We start from the raw sequence: 6,138 nt of genomic DNA, 5'->3' as shown, positions 1-6,138 counted from the left end.
GTAGAAATTGCGTGTCTCATCACAGACAATTCTGAACAACGGTCACTGGTCTGGAAACATTAGCTCCGCTTTCTCTCTCCACAGATGCTGCCAGACCTGCTGGTTTTCTCTAGCAATTCCTGTTTTTGTTTCAGGTTTCCAGCACCCGCAGTTCTTTGTTTTATGTTGTTACGGAAAAGACCTGCATGGGGCAGGCAAAGTGCGTTCAGCCTCAAGAGGATACTGAGGCACAAAGCACCCTCTCTCTAACCACCCCTCCCCCCACTCCCCTACCCCCATCAATTCTGGGGGGCCAGAGACTGAACTTCAAATAGTTTAGGGCTGTGTTAGTACTAGACCCGGAGTTTTAAACAGGACACTCTTTTATTGTTGTGGTTTGGAAAAACAACTTTTTATTTTTTCATTTTGTGGGATGTGGGCGTTGCTGGCTGGCCAACATTTCTTGCCCATCCCTAGTTGCCCTTGAGAAGATGGTGGTGAGCTGCCTTCTTGAACCGCTGCATTCCTCCTGCTGTGGGCTGACCCACAATACCCTTAGGGAGGGAATTCCAGGCTTTTCACCCAGCAACAGTGAAGGAATGGCGATATATTTCCAGGTCAGGATGGTGAGTGGCTTGGAGGGGAACTTGCAGGGGGTGGTGTTCCCATATATCTGCTGCCCTTGTCCTTCTAGATTGAAGTGGTCCTGGGTTTGGAAAGTGCTGTCTGAGGATCTTTGGTGAATTTCTGCGTGCATCTATAGATAGTACACACTGCTGCTACTGAGTGTTAGTGGTGGAGGGAGTGGATGCTTGTGGATGTAGTGCCAATCAAGCGGGCTGCTTTGTTCTGGATTGTGTCAAGCTTCTTGAGTGTTGTTGGGGCTGCATTCATCCAGACAAGTGGGGAGTATTCCACCACGCTCCTGACTTGTGCCTTGTAGATGGTGGACAGGCTTTGAGGAGTCAGGAGGTGAGTTACTCGCCGCAGTATTCCCAGCTTCTGGCCTGCTCTTGTAGCCACTGTGTTAATGTGGTGAGTCCAGTTGAGTTTCTGGTCGATGATAACCCCCAGGATGTTAATAGTGATGGTAATACCATTGAAAGTCAAGGGGCGGTGGTTAGATTGTCTCTCATTGGTGATGGTCATAGCCTGGCATTTGTGTGGCGTGAATGTCACTTGCCACTTGTCAGCTCAAGCCTGGATATTGTCCAGATTTTGTTGCATGAGAACATGGATTGCTTCAGTCTTCGAGGAGTCACGAATGATGCTGAACATTGTGCAATCATTGGCGAACATCCCCACTTCTGACCTTATGATGGAGGGAAGGTCATTGATGAAGCAGCTGAAGATGGTTGGGCCTAGGACACTACCCTGAGGAACACCTGTAGAGATGACCTGGAGCTGAGATAATTGACTTCCCACAGCCACAACCATCTTCCTTTGTGTCAGGTATGACTCCAACACCAGACCGTTTGCCCCCTGATACCCATTGATTCCAGTTTTGCTAGGGGTCCTTGATGCCACACTTGGTCAAATGCAGCCTTGATGTCAAGCCTGTCACTCTCACCACACCTCTGGAATTCAGCTCTTTTGTCCACGTTTGAACCAAGGCTGTAATGAGGTCAGGAGCTGAGTGGCCCTGGCAGAACCCAAACTGGGCGTCACTGAGCAGGTTATTGCTGAGTAGGTGCTGTTTGATAGCACCGTTGATGACACCTTCCATCACTTTACTGATGATCGAGAGGACACTGATGGGGCGGTAATTGGCCGGGTTGGATTTGTCCTGCTTTTTATGCATAGGACATACTTGGACAATTTTCCACATTGGCCAGCAGATACCAGTGTTGTAACTGTACTGGTACAGCTTGGCTAGGGGAGTGGCAAGTTCTGGAGAACAAGTCTTCAGTACTATTGCTGGAATGTTGTCAGGGCCCGTAGCCTTTGCAGTATCCAGCATCTCCAACCTCTTCTTGATATCACGTGGAGTGAATCGACTTGGCTGGAGACTGGTATCTGTAATGCTGGGGACCACTGGAGGAGGCCGAGATGGATCATCCACTGGGCACTTCTGGCTGAAGATTGCTGCGAATGCTTCAGCCTTATCTTTTGCACTGATGTGCTGCGCTCTTCCATCATTGAGGATGAGGATATTTGTGGAGCCTCCTCCTCCAGTGAGTTGCTTAATTGTCCAACACCATTCATGACTATATGTGGCAGGACTGCAGGGCTTAGATCTGATCCATTGGTTGTGGGATCGCTTAGTTCTGTCTATCACTTCACCATCTACGGCTTTTAAACAAAGAAAGACGTGCGTTGATGTGGTGCCGGTAGGCACTGTCGGGGCTTCTCAAAGCACTTTATCCATGAGGGCCTTCTGATCTCACGGCTTGCGGGGTATTTACTATCCCTTCCCACTTTTCACTCTGTGATACTGAATGCTCCATACTCAGAGTTGAATGAGCAACCAGACTGTTTCGTGTGGCACTGAGGGTGGAATAAATTGGTCCAGAACACCCTAAATAATGTTCTGGGATCTCTATCACATTCACCCAAACAAGCTGACAGAGTGGGGGTGCTATCTGACCTGAAAGGCAGCACCTCTGACAGTGCGGTGCTCCCTCAGCACTGCACCCGGTTCTTCTGCTGAGTCACAGGAGTGGGATATGAAGTATTTTCCCTACAGAACCTTGGTTGACATAGCCTGACTCGGCCAAATTCCATGCATGCCATGAATTGGTTGTCAGGATTTTCACTAGTGTTCCCTGAAACTGTCCAAAATTCCTGATGAAAATGTATCAAGGAGCTGATAAATGAGCCAGGATTCCTCTGATTTAGGAGCTTAAGGGAATGAAAGGATACGGGGTTTGTGCAGGGAAGTAGACTTGCAATAGAAGATCAGCCATGACCTTGTCGAATGGTGAGGCGCTCCTCGTTCATATTTATGACCAACTCGTCCCTCCAGGAATGAACATGAGCCATCATGCCCCAGTTGGACTTCCAACAATTCAGCCTTTCTGTTGGCTGTCAGACCAGTTTTATTGTAATTAGGATTAATTGAGTTAAACTGTGCTTCAAACCCTGGAAACTTCCCTAAAGCTGTTTACTTATTGCTGTACTTATTTACATTCCAGCATATCCTGTATTGTGCAGCTGGTCCCCTGTGGAATTCACTGTTCAATCTGGATTATAGTGACCAAAACAGAAATTGTTGCGAAAACTTAGCAGGTCTGGCAACATCTGTGGAGAGAGAAACCGAATTAACGTTTCAGGTCCAGTGACCCTTCTTCAGTGCTGATGGTAATGGCCTCGGCTATTAAAGATACCGAAGAAAATGGAGAGAGTTTGGCAGAATGATATTGAGGCAGAAAATTGGCCATGATTTAGCAGAATGACCGATCGATTTTGAGGGGCTGAAAGACCTCCTCCTGTTCCTATTTCCTGGCAGCTGTCCCCCAGCAGCAGATCTACAGGTCACAAACTTTCCACGGGGCGAAGGGGAGGAATAGGGTCCTCACCAACGAAAAGGAAAAACTCACACCTACATGTAGTACCTTTCACAGCTTCCCAAAGTGCATTGCAGCCAGTCAGGTGATTGGGTGTGGCCAAGCCATGCACAGCAAGCTCCCAAAGGGTGCCATGCACTAAATGACCACATGGTCATTTAAAAAACATGTCATTACTGAGGATCATTACCTAGATTGACTAGAATAGGGATTGAAAACAACCTTGTGACTCAAGAGGCACAGGCATCAATGAGGCACATGACCTTCCCCAATCGCAAACCAACATACAGACTGATTGCAATCAGTGACGAACAAGCTCAGAGCATCAAACAGTTAATTTCACACTTGGCCCATCATAGCTTCACTAGTACTCACTGAATTTTCCTCCCAGGCCTGTTGCTGTTCCATCTACAGGTTTTTCTTCAACTCCTTTTTGAACGTTTCCATGGAACCTGCTGCCAACCCTCTTTCATGCAGTTTACACACATAAGCAGCAGCTTTATTTAGCACTTTTCAAATCCTTGAGCAGGGAGAACTTGCGTTTATATAGCACCTTTCAAATCCTGGAGACATGCCAGAGCACTTCAAAATGACTCCTGCGAGACCATCCTGCCATTACTTTTTACATTGTAGGAGTGACAGCACTTGACATCAAGGTCACATTTGACCGCGTGTGGTATTGATGAGTCCTAGGAAAACTGGAATCAATGGGTATCGGGACAAACTCTCCTCTTGTTGGAGTCGTACCTGGTGCATAGAAAGATAGTTGTGAATACTGGAGTTCAGTCACCTCAGCTCCAGGAAATCTCTGCAGGAGTCCCTCAGTATAGTGTCCTAGACCCAACATCTTCAGCTGCTTCATCAATGACCTTCCTTCCATCATAAGGTCAGAATTGTGATGTTCACAATGTTCAGCACTGTTTGCGACTCCTCAAGATCCTAAAGCAGTCCACATTCAAATGCAACAAGATCTGGACAAATTCAGGCCTGGATAGAAAAATGTGAAGTAACATTGTACCACTCAAATGCCAGGCAATAACCATCACCAATAACTGATAAACTTGTTAGATTGCCCCTTGACATTCAATGGTGTTATCATCACTGGACCATTCACTATCAAGATCCTAGGAGTTATCATTGACCAGAAACTCAACTGGACTCATCATGTAAACACAGTGGCTACAAAAGCATGTCAGAGGCTGGGAATACTGCAGCGAGTAACTCACCTCCTGACTCCCCAAAGCCTGTCCACCATCTACAAGGCATAAGTCAGGAGTGTGATGGATTACTCCCCACTTGCCCCGGATGGGTGCTGCCCCAACAACACTCAAGAAGCTTGACACCATCCAGAACAAAGCAGTCCGCTTGATTGGCACTACATTCGCATACATCCACTCCCTCCACCACCGATTGTCAGTAGCGGCAGTGTGTACCATCTATAAGATACAATGCCACGACCTCATCCATCTAGAAGGACAGGGCAGCAGATACATGGGAACATCATTATCTGTAAGTTCCTCTCAAGCCATTCACCATCCCGACTTGGAAAAATATCACTGTTCCTTCAGTGTCGCTGGGTCAAAATCTCCCTAACTGCATCATGGGTCAACCTGCAGCACATGGACTGCAGTGTAACCATAGAAACATAGAAGATAGGAGCAGAAGGAGGTCAGTCGGCCCTTCGAGCCTGCTCTGCTATTCTTCACTAACATGGCTGATCATCCAACTCAATAACCTAATCCTGCTTTCTCCCCATAACCTTTGATTCCATTTGTCCCAAGTGCTATATCTAGTCACCTCTTGAATACATTCAGTGTTTTGGCATCAACTACTTCCTGTGGTAATGAATTCCACAGGCTCACCACTCTTTGGGTGAAGAAATGTCTCCTCATCTCCATCCTAAATTGTCTACGCTGAATCCTCATGCTGTGACCCCTGGTTGTGGAGACACCCACCATTGGGTTAGAATTTCAAGAGGGCAGCTCACCACCATCTTCTCAAGGGCAACTACGGACAATAAATGCTGGCCCCAGTCAGCAACGCCCATATCCAAGAGAGAAATAAAAATATAATTTTGGTTTTGTATTTCAACTTCGATTCTCTCTGACCCAATCCCAGTTTGACACAACTCTAGACTTCTTCATTATCATGATCACAAGGACTTTTACTTAGAAACTATGACATTAACCCTTAAAGAACAGAAATTTTTGGGAATTGCAAATACCAGGAAAGACAATTATATGGTGTTTAGGTCTTTGGAGTTTGGTGACTTGGTAATATTCTGGAAGATTTCACACTCTGTCTTAGCATTCTCAGTTTTCTTCCTAGGGAGTGCTGTTCTTGACAGCATGTTAGCAATGTACATCTGTTTCCCTTGTTTATATTTCGTATCCAGATAATATCCATAACTCATTTGGATATGACTATAGGAGGTATGGTTAGTAATTTTGCAGATGACACCAAAACTGATGATGTAGTGAACAGTAAAGAGGGTTATCTCATAGTACAATCAGACCTTGATCAGATAGGCCAATGGACCAAGGAGTGGTAGATGGAGTTTAATTTAGATAAGTGTGAGGTTTCGCATTTTGGTAAGGCAAACCAGGGCAGGACTTAAACACTTAATGGTAGGGTCCTGGGGAGTGTTGCTGAA

This window comes from Rhincodon typus, chromosome 8 (assembly GCF_021869965.1).
Source record: "Rhincodon typus isolate 14 chromosome 8, sRhiTyp1.1, whole genome shotgun sequence".
Taxonomy (NCBI): domain Eukaryota; kingdom Metazoa; phylum Chordata; class Chondrichthyes; order Orectolobiformes; family Rhincodontidae; genus Rhincodon; species Rhincodon typus.
This window is presented reverse-complemented; position numbering follows the sequence as displayed.